The sequence below is a fragment of the Phacochoerus africanus genome, chromosome 8 (genome assembly GCF_016906955.1).
Source record: "Phacochoerus africanus isolate WHEZ1 chromosome 8, ROS_Pafr_v1, whole genome shotgun sequence".
Taxonomy (NCBI): Eukaryota; Metazoa; Chordata; class Mammalia; order Artiodactyla; family Suidae; genus Phacochoerus; species Phacochoerus africanus.
In genome coordinates this window covers 30,191,880-30,211,651 of record NC_062551.1, presented here as the reverse complement: position 1 = coordinate 30,211,651, position 19,772 = coordinate 30,191,880, and positions in this window count along the sequence as shown.

Here is a 19,772-nt window from a genome sequence, read left to right as displayed (position 1 = left end):
GGCCGTAGGACTTGAGAATCCTCGGCATAGAGCATCGCCCGGGAGGTTCTGTGGGCGGGACCAGGAAGTGCCGGCACATCACAGGATGCTCACATCCCATTGGCCAGAACTTAGTCACGGAGTCTAGTCTTCCTGCAAGGGAGGCTGGGAAATCAGTCTAGCGGTGCAGACTGGAGCAGGAGGTGGGGGTGGGCCGTTCTCTCACACAAATACGGAATTGAAAGGGCTATGGAAGTACCCAGTCGTGCCTCCGCGGAAATGAACCCCACTAGCATCTGTGAGGATGCAGGTTCGATCCCTGGTCTTTCTCAGTGGGTTAAGGATGTTCCCCCCGCCCCCTTTACCCCGAGCTCTGGCGTAGGTCGCAGGAGTGGCTCAGCTCCGGTATCGCGGAGGTAGCCGTAGCTCGGCTTCGACCCCTAGCCTTGGAACCTCCATATGCCACGGTCCGGCCCTAAAAAGAAAAAAAAAAAAAGAAGAAGAAGAAGAAGAATTGAAAAGGTCTTTACAGTGCTGATTGGTTTAAGTCCTTGGGCGGTAAGTAACAGGAAGAGATTAGCATTAAGAGATCTGTAGGCAGGATGTCAAGGATGGGGTATGGTGGGGGAGCCTAGGGAGCAGCCAGCACAGCCACAGGGTCACAGTAGGAATGGCCTAGTCAGGAGGCAGGCTACCCATGTCTTCACACTTGGGTCACAGTTTCCTTGAACAGAGTCCCTGTGAGAGCACATGACTGGCCAAAACTAGATCCCTCACCTGACTGCCAGCTGCACAGGGGAGGGGAGAGGACCGAACTTGGCCTGTGGCTTCTACACAGTGTGGTATGTTCGGGTTTTTGTCATGCCACCCACCCGGTGTCTCTGACAGAGATGGGTCTCCAGAAGGAAATCAGGAGGCTGACTTCGGGAGACTGGGTGTTGTGACTCAATGGAGGCTGTTACTGAGATGACAACCCACCTTTTCAGGTGGGCCCACTAAGGGTCAGAGGGAGGAAGTGAGGAAAGGGCAGAACTGGATCCTCATCTTCCCACAGTTGCAGGGAGCACCTGTTTGGTGGCAGATGGGATTTGATGCCATTTTCCTTTTCAAAACTTTGAGGCCCAGGATCTCTTTCCTGAGCTTTCTGCCATGTCAGCGTCTGAAGTCACCTTGATTCTTTCTAGAGGAAATATGTCTGTTGGGAAAATTGATTTTCAGGGGTGGCCCATGTAGCAGGGCTCTGTGTGTGTGTGTCTGTCTGTCTGTCTGTCTGTCTGGGGAGGGTAGTTGTCTAAGAAGGACATAAACCACCTATGGGAGAAATCACAGGATATAGCTTGTAAAACTGTAAACAGCTAGAAAGCTAGCATTTGAATGGTGGTTAGCATCTGAGCCTCTCCAAGCCCCCTGACGCTTTGGCCATATTTTTTTGAGGAAAATATGTTTGTATATGATCATATTCCACGTGTGAGGTGGACATGAGTTGTGGTGTGTGCCTAGTATCCATGTACACTCCTGCTGGAAAGAGCACCCCAATTTTCTTTGGGGAATGGTCCATCCCCGACTTTCAGGCTATATGCTTGCAGGTGGCTGATTTGACCCCCAAGAACCAAGGTGAACATGTGGCTCTGGCCTGGGCCCATCAGAACACAGCGATTGGTTCAGGAGTGAGCACAGTGACCCATTCTGGACCAAACAAATGGAATCCTGTGGGGGTAATGGAGACAGACGGGGAGGCTCTCTTTCTGTCATAGGTAAAGAATTAGGAAGTCAGCCTAGAGTGCTAATGCTAATAGATAGCATTCCTATCAAAGGACGAAGCCACACATCAGACGAATGATAGGTGTGAGGACACGGCAAGCAGGTGGTTGTCTGCGAGTCGAGAAGAGAGGCCGCAGAAGAAACCCACCCTGCCAGCACCTTAATCTTGGACATCCAGCCTCCAGAACGGTAAGAGAATAAATTTCTTTCATTGAAGCCACCCAGGCTGTGACATTGATTCTGGTCGCCCAAGCCGACAACCTCCCTGAACACCTGGGCCAGCTGTGCCTCTGCTGTCTGACAAGCTTCCTCTAGACCTTTCAGTCCTGCAGCTCCTCAGTTCCCTTTTGGCTTACGTTGGTTTGAGTCAGGTTTTTTTTACTTGCAAATTGTAAGTTAAGAACTCTCTGTAACATATTGGCACTGGTAGTCTCAGTGTAGCATTCGGGGCCTCTTGGCTTCTTCTTATATTTTTCTATTCTGCGTTTCATAAAATGAGCTTGGATTACTTTCACAATTCCAAAAAAAGTTTTCTATAAAAATATTCTTGTGTCTCTGCCATGCCCAGGGGCCAAAGCAAATTGTTCCCTCCCTGACAGCTGAGAAGGGCCCAGTGAGGAAAGGGTGTGGGGGGGTGAGAAGAGCCACACCTGTTAAGACTGTTCTCCGTGTCAGTGGCCAGGACCTCATGCACATCATCCTATTTTGTTTTCACAAACACTCTGCCAAGTAGGTCCCGTTTGTAACAGAGGCTCCAGGAAATGATGCCATAACTAAGGTCGCACCAGTAGTAAGTTCAGCTCCAGATTGGCCTGGTGCCAAAGCTCTCTTTTTGCTGCCCAGCCCTGCAGCGGGTGAATGAGTTGAAGGCCTGGTCAGCAAGCCCTGGAGGGGCTGATCGCTTTGAAGTGAGAGCCCTTATGCTGTGAGGGTGCCTAGATTATATGAAGATCTCTGTGCTTGAAGGTGCAGGATGGGCACAGAGAGCAGAACAAGGGTCAGTGAGTTCTGTCTGCACCTGTTAAGAGAAAATGATAAATGCAATGACTAGTGTATCAGTTTAATATATGTATACAGGAGCTCCCATTGTGGCTCATTGGGTTAAGAACTGGACATAGTGTCTGTGAGGAGGCAGGTTCGATCCCTGGCCTCGCTCAGTGGGTTAAGGGTGTGGTGTTGCCGTGAGCTGTGGTGTAGGTTGCAGATGCAGTTCAGATCCCGAGCTGCTGTGGCTGTGGCGTAGACCACTGACTGCAGCTCCAATTCAACCCCTAGCCCGGGAACTTCCATATGCCGCAGGTGCACCTCTAAAAAGAGAAAAAAATATATGTATGCATGTTTATGTCGGTGTATATATGTGTACATCTGTGTCTGTGTCAGGATTATGTTTATATCCTTACATCCTTATCACTAAAATTAGGTCGAACCACGTGAAATTGGCAGTATTATTGTTGGAACTTGGCCTCTGCTCACCGATGCCAAATAGAAACATGGAGACAGAGTTTGGGACAGAGAAAAAAGAGCTTTATTGCTTTGCAGGCAAAGGAGGGTCAAAGCAGGCTAATGCCTTAAAGACTGTGCCCCCAGCCCCACCCCCCAGAGCTTGGGAGGTGGTTTTATAGTTTGGGGAGTGAAAAATAGGGCCTCAGATAAGGATCAGGGCAGAGGCAAGCTTGCATTGTTTTCAAAGCTGGTGTTCAGTGGTCTGGTGGTCTTCTTTCTGGGATAAAGAATACTTCGTTAACATCTTCCACTTGTTGGGGGTTTTAGTTCTGCCAGAGAACTCAAAGGTACTGTTATCCATCTTCCTGAGGAGGGACCGGCACCCTGCCCCAAAGCTGCACTATTGTTTGCTGACTGCTCCTTTCGTCTCTGCATCCCCTCCCTTCCCTGATTGGCAACTGTTTGAACCTGTCCTTTGGAACTCAGGGAAGGTTAGGGAGGCTTCTTTATTCCCTAAAAACAGGAAATGGGGGACACAGAAAGGCTTGTGTGCCCAGGAGCCCACAGGGCCCTGCTTGGTTTCAGTAATAGACCATTTTTGATCTATAAAAATATCTCTTTCAAATGATTGAGCTCTATACGGTACTGACTCTGTATATCTATGTCTATATATCCTTTTCTTTCACCAAAAAACCCCACAAATGTTCCCCTAATTCTGAATCTGGGAGTGCCGCCCCTACCCCTACCCCAACTAGGAGCCTGGCCCCCTGAGATAAGAAAGGAAGCAAAGCCTTGAGGACTTGAGGGTCAAGGGGGCCCACAGATGGCTGTTGGGTTCTCCTGGCCTCAGAGAGAGCAGGTCCCCTCCACTCCCTCAGCTGGCCAGGGGAGGCCCTGATTAACCAGTAGCTGCCCCCTCCGGGCAGAAGGGAGAGATTAATGGGCCCTTTGACACTGACTTGCCCTTGATGGGCAGGGTGGAGGCAGGGAGGCAGCCCATGGGGATGGGCCCCGAGGCCTGCAGTTCCTGGGATGAGGTCAGAGGCTGCAGGGTAGAGCCAAGGAGAGGGAAAGAGGCGACTCTAGGCCTCACTCAGGGCCAATCCAGGGTCTCTCTTCCTGCCCTTCTGCTTCTGCAAGGGGAGCTCCCCTCTCCCCCGACCTAGCCTGCCTGTCACACTATCTGCTGGCTCGCAGGCTCATTATCCTGGCCTCCAGGCGCCCCCTCCTCAGTCCAGGAGGCCTCTGGCTGCCCAGCCCAGCACCCCCGCCGCCCACTCTGGCCACGGGGCTGTTTGTGGAGCCATCCCAGGCAGCCCCGAGCCTCTGTCTTCCTATTTAGACAAACAAACAAAAGCGGTTCGGTTACCACGGGCGGGCTGTGAGGCGTCCAACACAAACCGAGGCCGCCCGCCTGGCGTCTCCGAATGCCCTGGGTTCGGTTCAGGCAGTCCCAGGACATTTGCCTGGTTCCTGCTCTGACCTCATTACCCAACTCTCCACGCCTCAGTGACACACGTCCCAGCCCCTTCACAGAGGCTGCGTGAAACAGGGCCAGGCAACGCTTCGGCTGCAAGAGAAGGTTGACACCCTGAAGTTCCTGGGTCCCGGCCAAGGCAGAGCCTTCTTGTACCCTTGAAACCTTGGAACCTCCTGCTTCAGAAGGGTTTGGAGATAGCCTTGTCCAAGACCCATTTGACAGGTGTGAAAACTGAGGTCAGAGAAAAGGGACTTGCAGAGATTATATAGTCAATTTGAGACAAAACCTTTCCAAGCCTTAAGCAGGGTCAAGAACTACATGCATGGTAGGATTTGGGAGTACCTCCTAAAGGAAGTTTTCTTCATGGACTTCTTCCCTAAGGGCCTGAATATCCTAAACTCCATTAGCAGCCTAGTCCTTGGGTCCTGAGGTGCTGGTAAAAATCTTCTCGATACTGACTTACGGAAAGAAGGCGAAGTATAGACAAGTGTCTAAAAGTATTCAGTGTTCTACAGCATCTATATATTTGTATAACTATATGTATGTATATACACACAACTTGTAAAATCACACACACACACACACACACACTGGGATGAACTTTTCTGGCAGTGGATCTGAGAAACAAGTTTGCCTCTGGCGAGAAAAGCAGAAGATACAGACTTGTGGGAAGACTGACTTTTCACTGTTTGCTCATCTGTATAACTCTTATTACTTTCATTTTGCTTTGCAATAATAAAAAACAAAGGCAAACTTTTACATAGTTCTTATGATGAGCAGGTACTGTCCTTGGTGCTTTTGACGGTAACTCACTTCATCCTTGTAATTGCCCCACACCAAAGATTTGTTATTATTATTATTACTAAGTATCCCCATTGGTCAGACAAGGAGACTGAGACATTGAGACATTAAATAACCTGCTCAAGGCCACACAGTCAGTAAATGGCAGAACTAAAATTTGAACCCTGATATCTCAGCTCCAAAGTGCAAGCACGTCACCTCTATATTAATGTGTCACTCTATAAAAAGCTATCTGACAATAAAATAAGAAATGAAAAGGCACGTCTTGGGCTGGAAATGAAACAGATGTGATGCCGAGTCACACATAGCCTCCTCTTGGCCGCAGAGCCTCTGGGAGACTCACCATGAGACTCACACATGAGACTCACCACGAGACTCACACACCCTGGGAACAGGGAGTGGGGCAGGACAGGACCACCAATGCATGGGGCAGGGGAGGGCGAGGGGGTCTGGAACTGTGGGCACTAGGAGGGTGGGAGAAAAAAGGGCTATGCCCTTGGGGACATGAGTCTGCCCCAAACCTGCCCCTCTCCCTCCATCTGACCAGTCACAGAAGGATGGGGAGGAGTCAGGCCCCCCCTCCCCGCCCAGATAAAGAAAGAAGCTGGTTTTCACACTGCTCCTTCAGCAAGAGCAGCGGGAGGATCTTGGTTCCAGTGCTGCCTCCTCAGATTTCTAACCCTGGGATAATGCTAATAATTAATCAACAACAATAATAGCTGTAATAATAATACAGTTGTAGTAAGGCAGATTAAAGATGACCGAAGATTCTTTGACATCCTCCTATGGAGAGGTGGGGCCATGTTTCCTCTTCTTAAATCTGGGTGCACGTGACTGCTGTGCTGAATAGAATATGGTAGGAGCACTAGTTTCCAGACCCAGGCCTTCTAAGACCAGCAGTTTCCAACTGCTGTCTTTGGGTGCCCTCTTCTCAGACCCCTGAGCAGCCATATAAGAATCCCAGCTACCCTTCTGGAGAGACCAGATGGGGGAGGGACAGGAGCCCAGATGAGTGCCATCTTTCAAAAAAAAAATGTGAGTTAAGGCCTTTTGGATTATCTAAGCTAACCCAGCCACCCACTGACTGTCACCAGGTGACTCCAGGCAAGGCTATTTGGAGCAAAAGAATCATCCAGCTGAGCCCTAGTCTTATTCCTGACTCATGTAAACACCTCCCAGGTCAGGAAAGAGCATATTGACAGCTCCAGGTGTGCTCCTAGCCAATCACCACCTCTTCTTTGCCCCTCTAAGATAAGCACTGTCTAGGCTTTTCATAATGCTTTCATCTCTTTTAAAAATAATTTAATCATGACTTGTGTAAATATAGTGTTTAATTGTACTCCTTTTTGAATTTCTTCAGAGTATACAGTATACATCCTTTTGTGTCTTCTTTCTTTTGCTCAGCATCACATCTTGAGATTCAGCTACATTGTGGCAAACATTGATGTCTTGGCCATGTTCCTTGCTGTATAGTACTCCATTGTATTGGTACACAATATTATGTTTATCAGTTCTGTTGTTGATGGACATTTGGATTGTGCTTTTTGTACAATGTTGCCATGCTCATTCTTGACCGTGTCACCTGTTGAAAATGGGCTCACCCTTCTTAAAAATGTGCCAAGGTGTGGAATTTTGCATATAGGCTATGCATATCTTCAATTCTCCTCAATATTTTCTTGCCCCAGCTTCCACTCCCACCCGTAGTGAAACTGTACCTCATCCTTAATCTGTATCTCTTTGATGACTGATGAGATAAACCACCATTTTGTATGTTTATTGGCCATTTGGATTTCCTCTTTTGTGAAGTTCCTGTTTAAACTTCCTTCCCATTTCTCTCATAGCTGTATAGCATTTAAAATCTTTATGTTGGGAGTTCCCATTGTGGTGCTGTGGAAACAAACCCAACTAGTATCCATAAGGATGCGGGTTTGATCCCTGGCCTAGCTTAGTGAGTTAAGGATCTGGCATTGCCTTGATCTGTGGCTATGGTGTAAGTTGGCAGCTACAGCTCCAATTCAGCCCCTAGCCTGGGAACTTCCATACAGTGGTTGCAGCCCTAAACAGTAAATAAAATAAGATTAGATAAGAAAACATTAAAATAAAATAAAAATTTTATGTTGTTTCCAATTTTCAAAAATTGAGAGACTCCATACCAAAATACAGACATCTGATTACAACAGAGAACAGAGACTCTCTGGCCACTGTTGGCTGGTGTCCCTGCATCGCGGTGATCAGCTGGGGCTGAGCAGTGAATAGTCCCTTTATTCAGGGTGTGGTCACCAGTGTCCCTCAGTGCCTAGTGCTGGGCCTGCTGAGTTCATTCTTGTGTCCTGTCTTGTAGGCATGTGTAGTTGGGACCTTTGCTTTAGTGTCTCAGTGTGGGATCGGCCACTCCTGTCTCTAGGCTTCACATGCTTTTCACCTAACCTGCTGTGGCAGGTTAATCACAGGAATGTCCCCCTTTATTCAGGCATCTTATAAAGTCTTTATCCTTGGATTGTGCTCTCCACACAACTTGCTTTATTTAGCAAACGGGACAGTGGCAAATGAGATTCAAGCAGAGACTTGAAAAACATTGGCGCATCAGGGTTTATCCTCCATCCACTCTTAAAACCCTGTAATCTGGGCTAGCCTGCTGGCGGAGGAGCTCCCACATGGAGAGAAGCCCCAGGTATCCCAGCCATTTGAGGCCATCATCATCCAGCCAGCCCCAGTTGGTCCACTGGTTGGCCGCAGATCCATGAACAAGGGCAGCCAAGATGAGCCACATTCAGCCTGGACCAGAAAGAAATGTCCAGCTGAGCTCAGCTCAGATTGCTGTCCTGCAGAATGGTGAGATAAGAAAAGGTTGTTTATACAGGCAGTACATTTGTGTTACCCAGCAAAAGCAAGTTGAAACCTTTGCCACTTGAGTGTTCCACAAACCCAGAAGAATCAAGACAGGGGATGTAGAGAAGTATTTGGCGCCAGCTACCACATCTGCATCTTCACATGGAGAAATAGCTGGTGCAGCATCCCCTTCTCCAAAGGCCCTCGCTTGCCTTTCCCCACTGTCCCAACCGCACATCGCCTCCTCCTTTACCCCTAAGCCCTTGCTTGCCTGCTTTATTGTGACCTCACCATCCTACAGAGAGCCCAGGCAATAACCCAGTGTAATTGGTTAATATTTTCTCACCTTAATTAAAAGTCCAAATGGGAATATTGGCAGCTTAGGCCCTCATTTGAAAATTGAGCCATATTCCCATTACTAGGAACATCTAATTAAAACATCCGTTAAAAGTCCATAACATTAAGTTAATGGGGAAAGCCAGGAGGAATTCAATTAGATTTTATTTCTGTAAAATTAATATTAGCAACTTAAAAAAAAATGTCCCCAATGCTGATTGTTATTCATAAAAGCCCCTCTCTGAGCATTAGAATGGGCGTCTCATTGAGACAGTCTGAGATCAGGCTGAACTCAAGTGGGATTCCAGCAGAAGGCGCAGAGCTGATATGCCAGGTCCTGGAAAGAAAAGGTGGAACTCTTGGCCTCGCACCCCAGACTTTCTAATAGTCTTAACCCAGGAGGCTCTGGGCTGGGAATCTGGAGACCTGGGTTCTGGCTGGAGGACTTTGGCTCAGCCACTTAACCTCTCTGGATGCAATTTACCGTCTGTCAGCTAGGGTTAGCAATGACCCTTCTGAGCTGCTATTTCACAGGTGTGTCTTTAGGCCATAAGGTAATGATGATAAAAGGCCTCTGAGGAGATAAACTTGGTCCAAAGGGAAGGAAGAGGAGGAAGAAAAAGTGGATTAGAGCCACCCAACCTTTCGTCTGTTTGGAAAAGACTCATCTAGAATGAACTGGGCACTCCATCAATGACAGTTATTGTCTTTATTTTATCAGCAGCTTAGGATTTACAAAGATAATAAATAATGACTTTATTTTTGGTAAAATAAAAAGTTGCTTGCTCTTTTACACAAAGGACAAGAAATTTTAAAATGTAAACAATGAAAGTAAAAAGGAAGAGATTCTGAATTCTACTACTAAGAAATAACCATTGTTCACGTTAGTGCATGGTACTCCTGCTGTTCCCTCACATGTACGCTGAGGAAATGAACAATAGGTAGATTGATGGATGGATAGGTAGATGGATTGAAACAGAAACAAGTTGTAAAAATGGGCTCCCGTTAGATATGCTGCTTTAAAGAAAAGCTATTGAATATGTTTAACTTGAATTTAATGGGAGAAAAAATAAACTTGCGAAGCTAAAAATACTGCTGAACACTTCAAGAGGTATTCTTTCCTCAAAGAATCAAGGTTTAAGAAAAAGACTTTGAAAACAACAAAAGGCTGGTCTACTGCTGTGGTCTGAATGTGTCCTCCTCACCTCCCCAATTCATGCACTGAAATCTCACTCCCAAAGTGATGGCATTGGGAGGCAGGGCTTTAAGGAGGTGATTAGGTCATGAGGGTGGAGCTCTCATGAAGGGAATCAGTGCCCTTATAAAAGAGTCTTGAGAGGGAGTTCCCATTGTGGCACAGAGGAAACAAATCTGACCAGTATCCATGAGGATGTGGGTTTGATCCCTGACCTCACTCAGTGTGCTGGGGATCCAGCATTGCCGTGAGCTGTGATGTAGGTCACAGATGCAGCTCCGACCCCGCATTGCTGTGGCTGTGGTGTAGGCTGGCAGCTGTAGCTCCGATTCAACCCCTAGCCTGGAAACTTCCATGTATCACAGGAACAACCCTAAAAAAAGACACATACACACAAAAAGACTTGAGAGAGCTCCACCCCACTTTCACCATGGGAGGGCACAGTGAGAAGTCACAGTCTGTAACCAGGAAGAGGGTCTTCTCCAGACCCGGGTCATAGTGGGTCACACTGGCACCCTGATCTTGGACTTCTGGGCTCCAGAACTATGAGAGATAAATTTCTGTTAATTTTAAGACTCTCAGTCCATGGTTTGTTACAATAGTCCAAATGGACTAAGACATCTATATCAGAAGGGAAGCTTTTGGCTGCAAGGAATGGAAAAGTGACCCATATGAACTTAGTAAGAGAATTTATACATTTACAGAAGTCTAGTGTTTAGGAGCTTCTGGTCACCAGATCAGGCAGTTCAGTGATATCAAGGATTAGATTTCCTCTCCTCTCTTCTGTGCTACCCAGAGCTGACTTTACTTGAAGGATGGTTTCCTCCTGGCCTTTTGGATGCTAAGATCATTTAACTATACAGAACAGTTACTCACCTACCTCCCCTCAATTAATTGGATCCTCACAACCACTCCAAAGGAAGCTACCATTAGTATTTCTCTTTTATAGATGAGAAAACTGAGGGTCAGAGAGGTTAAGTCACTTGCTTAATCCCACTACAGCCAGCAAGTGGCAAAGCCAGAATTCCAAAGAAGCAGTCTGGGACAGATTTCACTACTGGTCCTGATTTTTCATTCTTGGTCATGTGGCTTTTCAGTAAAAGGCTGGGGTGTATTTCACGATTCTTGCTATTGGGTTCAATCATGTGACTTCCTTAAGCCAAGATCATGAGACAGAGGTGACAGTGCACCAGTTTTGAGTCTAGGCCGTAAGAGGTTTCATACCTCCCCTTTCTTTGCTTGTGAGAAGGTTCTCTGGCTAGCTCACTGGACCAAGAGGGTTAACAGACAAGTGGAACAAACTTTACAGATCTTTCGATAAAACAGACTACCCCAGCTCCACATGTCAGTGAATTCCTGGATCAGTAAATTCCTAAATGAACTACAGATACATCAGCAAACCCAGCTAAAGGTCACTGGAGCCATTTCAGCTCACCCAGAGAGGCATTAGCTCAATGAATTCTATTGTGATCAACCACAGAGATTTTTGTGGATCTTTTGGTTGTTGTTACACAGCATTATTGTGGCAAGGGCTAGCTGATACAGTCTGACTCCAGAGCCTGCACTCTTATCTCCCATCCCACACTGCCTGTGCCTGGCGTGTGCTCCCCCTCTTCGGGATGGAGGCTGTTCTTCCTGAGTGTGGAGGAGGGTAGAGGCTGAGGGAGGTGTCTCAGAGCTGGACAGCAAGCCTCAGAAGGACTTTGGGGCTAGCAGGGGGCTACAGCATCTCTCAGGCTCACGGCTGAGTAACCAGCTAGTACTGAGCCTCTCAATTATGCATTGCTATCGATCCACGGGGCCTGCAAAACACTCAGTGCATTACAGTCAGCAAAGCATATGTCTGGCTTCCCCTGGATGCCTTTTTCTTGCTTTCTGTCTGTCAGAGTTGGGCTGGCTTGTACTCCTGGAAACCGGGTTCCTGGTTCCAACTGGTACCTCACCAGACCTAGGTCCAGAGAGCAGCTGGGGTAGAAACTCTGGCCCTCGCAGTGTGGATTGGCAGCTTCAGGGTATCAGCCTATGCTCTGATTCCATGGACAAGCCACCCTGCATGGAGGTTTACAGCTTTCCAGAACTCCCCCTGTTCTCTCTTGTCACCAAGGAACTGTTCTTTGTCCTGGAGGAGTTGGTCACCTGATGTCTTCTCAGGAGAAGTTCCCTAGGAACAGATTGACATGGGGATTCTTACACAAGTGGCTTTTTGAGGCAGTAGTGGGCCCTCAGAATCCCGCTTACAACAACCAGAGTGGGTGCACCAGCATTTATAACCCCTGGCTACCCCCTCATTATCTTTCAGGATCTGACTTGAATGCCACCTCCTCTTGGAATCTTCCCTGATTCCTTCTCTTTGGCTGTGTTTGTCAGGTCTTATCTATGCACGCATAGCTGTAACCCCCAGCACACACATAGTAAATGCTTATTCAGTGCTTGTCTTCCCAGTAGTGTCAGTTTTAGGAAGGCAGGGACTGTGTCTGCCTTGTTCACTGTTGTATCTTTAGCACCTGGTACATGGTAGTTGCTCAATAAATGCTTCTAGAAGGAAGGGAGGGAGGGAGACTGGGAAGGAGGGAGGGAAGGGGGGAGAGAGGGGAGGAGAGAGGGACACAGAAGAGATAGGAGAAATATGGAGAGATAGGTCATTGCCAAGAATTCTTAGAACGAATCCTTAAACCCCAAGTTTGGGAGAATAGTCATCTCTGAGCCACCCGGTGAGATGTCTGTGGAACAAGAACTGAGCCAGAGAATCTGCTCCTTCCCTGAGCCTCAGAGAACCATCTGTGCCTTATCTTGACTGGAACTAGGACGTCATCACAGAGGAAGCTCTGCCTCCCTCACTAAGGAGGGTCTCCTTCCTCTGCAGCAGCCCTGACTGCCCCTGCCCACCTCCCGGGCTTCCTGCAGACCCAGGAATCCCGACCTCGGCTTTCCCTTCCGTCTTCTTCCTCGACCCCCAGACGCAGATAAGAGCTACAAAACCCAGCACAGATCATCTTGTCCAGCTCCTGCCTGGGCTGAACGGGACTCTGAGGGGCAGAGAAAGCCAGAGCCTGGCCCAGGGTCAGCCAGCACGCCAGAAGCATCCCTAGGGCCAGAATCTAGAACTCCTGGGACCTAAATGTGCTGCCTCCTCTGTCCATGGCAGCCCCTGCACACTCTCAGCCTCAACTCTGCGAGATCAGCCACAGTTAATTTGACCCTGGAGGCAGAACCCTGGAGCAGATGAATCAGCCATCACGGTATCAGAGGAGGCCTTAGAGGAGGAGGCCTTAGAGGAGGAGGCACAGGCAGCAAGGGTGGGTCAGGTCTTCTTTCACTGAGATGGGACGGGGTTGCCACTTGGTGAGTCACCAAGCCCAGGTCACAGCCCCAGAGCCACAGACACAGGAAGTACCGTGGAGACAACTGAGTTCCATTCTTTCCTGGGACCAAAGGTAAACTGGGGCCCAGAGAAGGCAGGGACAGAAGCTAAAGACACACAGTGCCTTGCGTGCAGAACCAGGGCTAGACCCCAGCTCATGTTGCCTTTAGTCTGTGCTCTTGCTGCAGATGCCACCCACTGCCTACGCAGCGGCCATCACTCATGCCCCTGTCCTTCCTCTTGTCCAGTTGCAGCCAGTGAGAAGTAACCTGCCAACGTCTGGGGATGGCTTACCTTCCCAAGAACAAAGATGAGGCCTTGGTGAAGAAGGGCTTGGCCTTGACGCCTCCTTTCTGCCAGGAAGAACGACGTGAGGTCTAGAGAATCACCAGCCATTTGGGGACCAGGAAGCAATCGCATGTGATCCAAAGTCAACATGGGAAGGAAGATGGAACTGAAAGATGAACGGACCTTAGACCCTGAGCACATCAAGGAGCTTCCGAGCCAGGGCCCCAAACTGCCACCCTCTAGGTAAAGTGTAGTAGGAGAAAGAAAAAAAAAAAACCTATTACTTTTTTGTTTTGTTTTGTTTTGTTTAGGGCCGCACTGGCAGCACATGGAAGTTCCCAGAATAGGAGGTACAGCAATGCCAGATCCGAGCCGAGTCTACGACCTATATACCACAGCTCACAGCAACGCCGTATCCTTAACCCACTGAGTGAGGCCAGGGATCGAACCCACATCCTCATGGATACTAGTTGAATTTGTTTCACTGAGCCATGACGGGAATTCCAAAAAAACCCTATCACTTTAGACGACAGTCGTAGGCTTTTCTGTTCTTTGAAGCCAGCATTCCTGACTGACAAAGACATTTTCCACATGACTTCTTAACTACTCTCTGAGGTGGCCAGGCCACGTAGCAGCATGCCCATATCATGGCCAGAGAAACTGCAGCATGTCTCCGTGGTTTCTAGCTGTCTTCCTTCCAGCACTCACAAGCTCCAGATTTGCAGCAAAGACGTGCATGTCATTTGGTCCCAGGCTTGCAGTACAAAGGGCCGCAAATGTGTTCTCCAAACACACTGTCCCAGAGCATCGTGTGGGTCCTGGGTTTGCAGGAATATCAAATAGCACTGAATTAGGCCATGGTTTGGGAAACCCTGGCTGCCGCCCCACTGGTTCTTCTGGGGTCCCTGGGAGAACAGTGATGGGGCCAGCAGTGGTGGGGAAGGAAACAAGATGGGCTTCAATTACTTAACAGAAAGTGGCTCCGTTTTGGGGAGAAAAAAAAAATCCACCTCCCACCCCCACCCCCAAAAGACCACGGCCATTGGAGGCTTTTAACTGAATAAGAACTGCTTCATTCAATATGCACTAAGAAAGCGAGGCGATGAGAAATAAATTTCCTGCTGAGTTCTATAGACCCTTCTTGCATCCTGTAGCCCGATGTTAAAGCCAATGTCTTCTTTTCTTTTCTTTCCTTTTTTTTTTCTTTTCTTTTCTTTCCTTTCCTTTTCCTTTTTTCGCTTCTTAGGGCTCCACCTGCAGCATATGGAAGTTCCCAGGCTAGGGGTCAAATCGGAGCTGCAGCTGCCAGCCACAGCCACAGCAACTCGGGATCCAAGCTGTGTCTGCGACCTACACCACAGCTTATGGCAATGCCAGATCCTTAATCCACTGAGTGAGGCTAGGGATCAAACCCCCATCCTCATGGATATGAGTTGTGTTGGTTACCGCTAAGCCACAACGGGAACCCCCAAGCCAGCGCGTTTATGTGGAGCCTCAGAGCCCTGGCCACTTGCAAGTGTCTGGAGAACAGGGAACCCAGCTGCCCAGAACCTGTAGGAAAAGCCCATCCCTTGGGTGTGTGGCTCTGGGAAATAAATGCTTTCCTAGTCGGAGCTGTCCTCACCCTGGCTAAAGCCGGCTCCTGAGAGAAAGATGTGTTTCTGTCTCATCTGAAGAAGTCACTTGTAGAAGCCAGGGGTCCCTCTGGAGGCAGTTCTGGGCGTCCCATCCTGCTGAGTCTTTCTACAAAGGGGATTTAATCCACACAAAAACTCCATGTCCTGGCAAGTTAATTGGATCTGCTGTAACAAACAAACCCTAACCTATCAGTGGCTTGACATGCTAAGAGTTCATTTGCTCACTCACATTACCAGTCCTGGACAGGAGTGCCTGGTACCTAGGTGACTTCCCCTTGGTGATTAGGGACCCAAGCTCTGTCCATGTTTTGGCTTTCCCCTCCCTAGGGCCTCACTGTCCTCTCTTTTGATTCATGGATGGGGGCAGCGGGGGGGCAGGGGGGGGGCAGCCCTGCTTCTTTGGTTCCTTGGGAAGTAGGAGTTAAATAACCTGCTCAAAGTCCCCCAGAGTCCAACAGCTGGCTGGACACATCTAGTGGCATGTTCCACAGGCGCCTGAGAAAGAACTCCTGTCTCCGCTCCCCAACTCCCCCCACTTCTGTCAACACCCGGCTCCGCCCTGGGGAAGCCCCAGAGTCATTGGGGCCTGGCTGTCTCCTGGTTCCCCAGACCTCGTTAGCCTCTGAGCCTTACGTTCTTCTCCATCAGCACTGCCCATCCATCCACCCCGTGTGCCTGTTTTCGTGGTTGTGCTTCCTGCCTTCACAGGGCTCACAGTTGTGTTAGAAGGCCCTGAGGCCAGCACAGCAAAGCTCCATGGTGCTGAGCCCTGGGCCTGACTCGCGAATACTGAACAAGGCAGACAGCATCCATACGGTGCTGTGGTCCAGGATGACGCCACTTATTGGAGTGTCCTCTTTCTCTCCACCTGAGAGGCCACGCAGCAGCAGCCTCCAGGAAGCCAGGGTCCTGGAGTTCCTGTCAGGGCTCAATGGATTAAGAACCCAGCTAATATCCATGAGGTTGTGTATTTGATCCCTGGCCTCACTCCATGGGTTAAGGATCCAGCGCTGCTGTGAGCTGAGGTGTAGGTCACAGATCCTATGTTGTGCTATAGGTGCGGCCCTAAAAGGATTAAAAAAAAAGAAAGAAAAGGAAAGGAATCCAGGGTCCTAGGTTCAATTCTTGCCTCCTTCACTCAGTAGCTGAGTGATTCTGAGGGTGTCTGTTTGCCTGCCTGCCGAAAGCTCAGTTTGCTCATCTGTAAAATGGGGGTAATAGAGTTCTCCGAGGGCTGGTGAGAAGAATGAGTGAGATGGTGATGCGAAGCATTGCCACGGTGTCTGGAGCACCTTAAAAACGCAGCAACTCTTGGAGTTCCCGTTGTGGCTCAGTGATAATGAACCCGACTAGTGTCCATGAGGATGCAGGTTCAATCCCTGGACCTGCTCAGTGGGTTAAGGGTCCAGCATTTCTGTGAACTGCAGTGTAAGTTGCGGACACAGCTCAGATCTAGTGTTGCTATGGCTGTGGTGTAGGCCGGCAGCTGCAGCTCAGATTCGACCCCTAGCCTGGGGACTTCCATATGCCATGGGTGCGACCCCACCCCCCAAAAGACCAAAAAACAAAAAACTCAGTGACCGATTACTGCAAGTGGTTCCAAACATCTTCCATTCACCCCCCACATCAGTCTCCACTCTTCTGCCCCCTGCGCTGTGGCTTGAGCGACTGAGGCAGGTGGACAGTCGAGCTTCCCCACTCTCTTGCTTCTGGTTGGGTTTAACCAGTGAAAGGCCCAGACAGGACAGTAGAGGGTGAGGGGTGAAACATGTTGGGACAGTTATTCCTCCAGCTTCCCACCTTCAGCAGGTCACCAGGGCCTGACTGCCTGCCTCACTGAAGGCCACTGCTCCTCTCAGGCAGCCCTCTTAATACAGCCCCGCTGCTGGTTCTGTGACAGTTACTCCTTTGCCTATACCTTCACAAATACATCCCCAGGGTTCGGCCCCACCTCTCATCAGTGTCCTCAAACCGTCCAGCTCCTTTGCCAGCAGTTCCTTTATTAACCCTGCCTTGTGTCGCCCTGCTTGGAAGCATTGTTTCTTTTTAGAGGCCCTGACCAATTCACTGTGGTTCCGTTTTATATATTGTTTGATAGCTTTCAAAGGGTTTTCCTCATCTACAATCACAGTACAGTTTCCCTGAGGGGTGGCAAAGCGCCATCTAGCAGAAGAACGCTCAAAAAAGCTCAGAGAGGTCCAGTGCTTTGCCCACGATCACACAGCTCAGGAGCAGCAAGCCTTGTCAGAGGATGAGGAACCATGGCCGTTTCCTCAGCTTGCTTTTTTCAGGGCTGAGCAGCATGGTGGGGTAATGGGCCTGCTTCTTCTTGGGCCAAGAGAGGAAACTTATGGACACAAATGATCAGAGGAGCTGGGTTGTGGGAGAGGCTTCAGACAAGAGCCAAAAAGACAGCAAAAGGATTCAGAGCTAGAGACTGAGTTTTTAAATAATAAATAAACACCAAGATGGGACCCTTTGTGTAGAAGGCTTGGGGTGCCTGCAGCCAGCATGGGGTCCCCAGGAAACCGCCCACCCTTGGCCCACAGGATTCTCTGGTTATCGTCCAAATGGTCAGTGGGACAGTGTCTTGGGAGGGTGATCTTCAAACCCCAGAGGGGAGGAGAAGTGAATATTTTGAGATGATCCCTTCTTTCATACAAATAAAGAGGCCCTTAGAAGTCATATCAAGTGTCTGAATTTCCTGACTGTATATTAATCCGCTTTCATGTGAATTATGCAGTATTGTCGTGGGGGGAAGGAGCAGCTGGACGTTGGATGGGCAGCCCTAGCATCAAAGAGGACCCATGCTGTGCTGTCGCCTCTGCAAAGAAGCCCAGGAAGGCTGGGCTGCTGCATGGCGCCCCATCTTCCTCAGACCCACGGGGCCAGAGTGTGCTCAAAAGGTCCAGGGAGGCCCGGCCCAGTGGTGGGGACCAAGGTGATGGAGAGAATACGTCAGGTGCTGCGTCAGAAGTGGTCACTCCTGAACTCAAGCCGATGGTCGCTATGTTGACCTGCAGCCCCAGTGAGAAGTAATCTGATTTTTTGAGAGAAGCCAGAAGTCCAGGTTTTTATGGGAGGTCTTTCAATCTTTAAATATGGGCGACAAATTCAGATTTCTAAAAGATATTATGCAGGCCAAGCAAAAGTCTCTGCAGTTTGCCTGTGGATGACCGCTCCAGATTCAATATGTTGGGGGTGGCGGCAGAGGAGGTGGAGGGGTGCTGTCAGCTTCATGGCTTGGAAAGTAGTTTGACTTTTTGATTTAGTCTGAAATTTGGCAAAGCCCTTCACCCCCCTCCCATCCTGTTTTCTTCCTCTTTTCACCCTCTTCGGGTGCCTCTCCCTAGTACCGCCCACTTCCTAATGTAGCCATATGAGCACCAGACTAAGAGCTGGGTTATGAACTGAATGTTTGTGGCCCCACCCCCACCACCCCAACAGGGTGGATGCATCTGAGGTAGAGCCTTCAGGAATTAATTAAGGTTAAATAAGGTCCTAAGGGTGGGGCCCTGACCTACAGGATTAGTGTCCTTAAAAGAGGAGACACCAGAGAGCTCGCTCCCTCTCCTGTGCACACAGAGTCCGGGCCACATGAGGACACGGAGAAAAGATGCCATCTGTACCCCAGGAAATTAACTGTCACCAGAAACTGAGCGTGTGGAGCCCTGATCTGGGACCTGCAGCCTCCAGAGCAATGAGAAAATAAATCTCCACTGTTGAAGGCACCTAGCCTGTGGTATTTGTTTGCAGCCTGAGCAAAGCTGCAAGCTCTTGGTCCAAGCTCTTGGTTCCCTTTGCTCCTGTCCCAGAGATGCACATTTCTAATCCACCGAATGGGAATCAAAGCCACCTTGCAGTCTGGACAATGGGATCAGCTGTGGCCGTGACGGTCTCTTTTCTTTCTTTCTTTTTTTTTTTAAGGGCCACAACTGCGGCATGTGAAAGTTCTCAGGCTAGGGGTCCAATCGGAGCTACAGTTGCCGGCCTACGCCATGGCCACAGCAACTCGGGATCCGAGACACATCTGCAACCTGCGTTGCAGCTTGCAGCAACGCTGGGTCCTTAACCCACTGAGAGAGGCCAGGGATCGAACCCACATCCTCATGGATACCAGTTGGATTCTTAATCCCTGGAGCCCCCATGGGAACCCTGGAAGTCCCTTTCAAGTGTTGAGACCTGAAAGGGGGTCAGAGACAGTGACCGTCTCTACTTCAACAGCATGTAGCAGGTGTGACTTCCTGTCTGTACACTCAGGTGGGCCAAGAGGCTTGGGAAGGTACCTTAGTTTTCCAAAATTGAATTCAGTTTCTGCTCCTCTGTCAGGCTGTTTCCCGGTTCAGTCTCCATCTCCCTCAGGGTTCAGCCAGGCAGGCTGGAGTTGCTCTGGGTAGTTCGTGGAGAGAGGGTTTTAATTTGGGACCCCGGGAAGTGATGCAATCCTTGGAAGGAGCAGGTGCGGGGAAGCAAGGGCTGAGAAGGCTGCTGCTGACTTTCAGGAAATCTGGAAGTTCAAGAGCAGCGGGGAAGCTGCCACCCATGACCTTAGCCGCATGTGGTCTCAGCATGTGAGCCCTTTTTCAGGAGGAAGTCTGGACGCGTCCGGAAGTCTGTTGCTGCTGGTTTCACAACCAGGAAGTCCTTGTCTCTCTTTTTCCC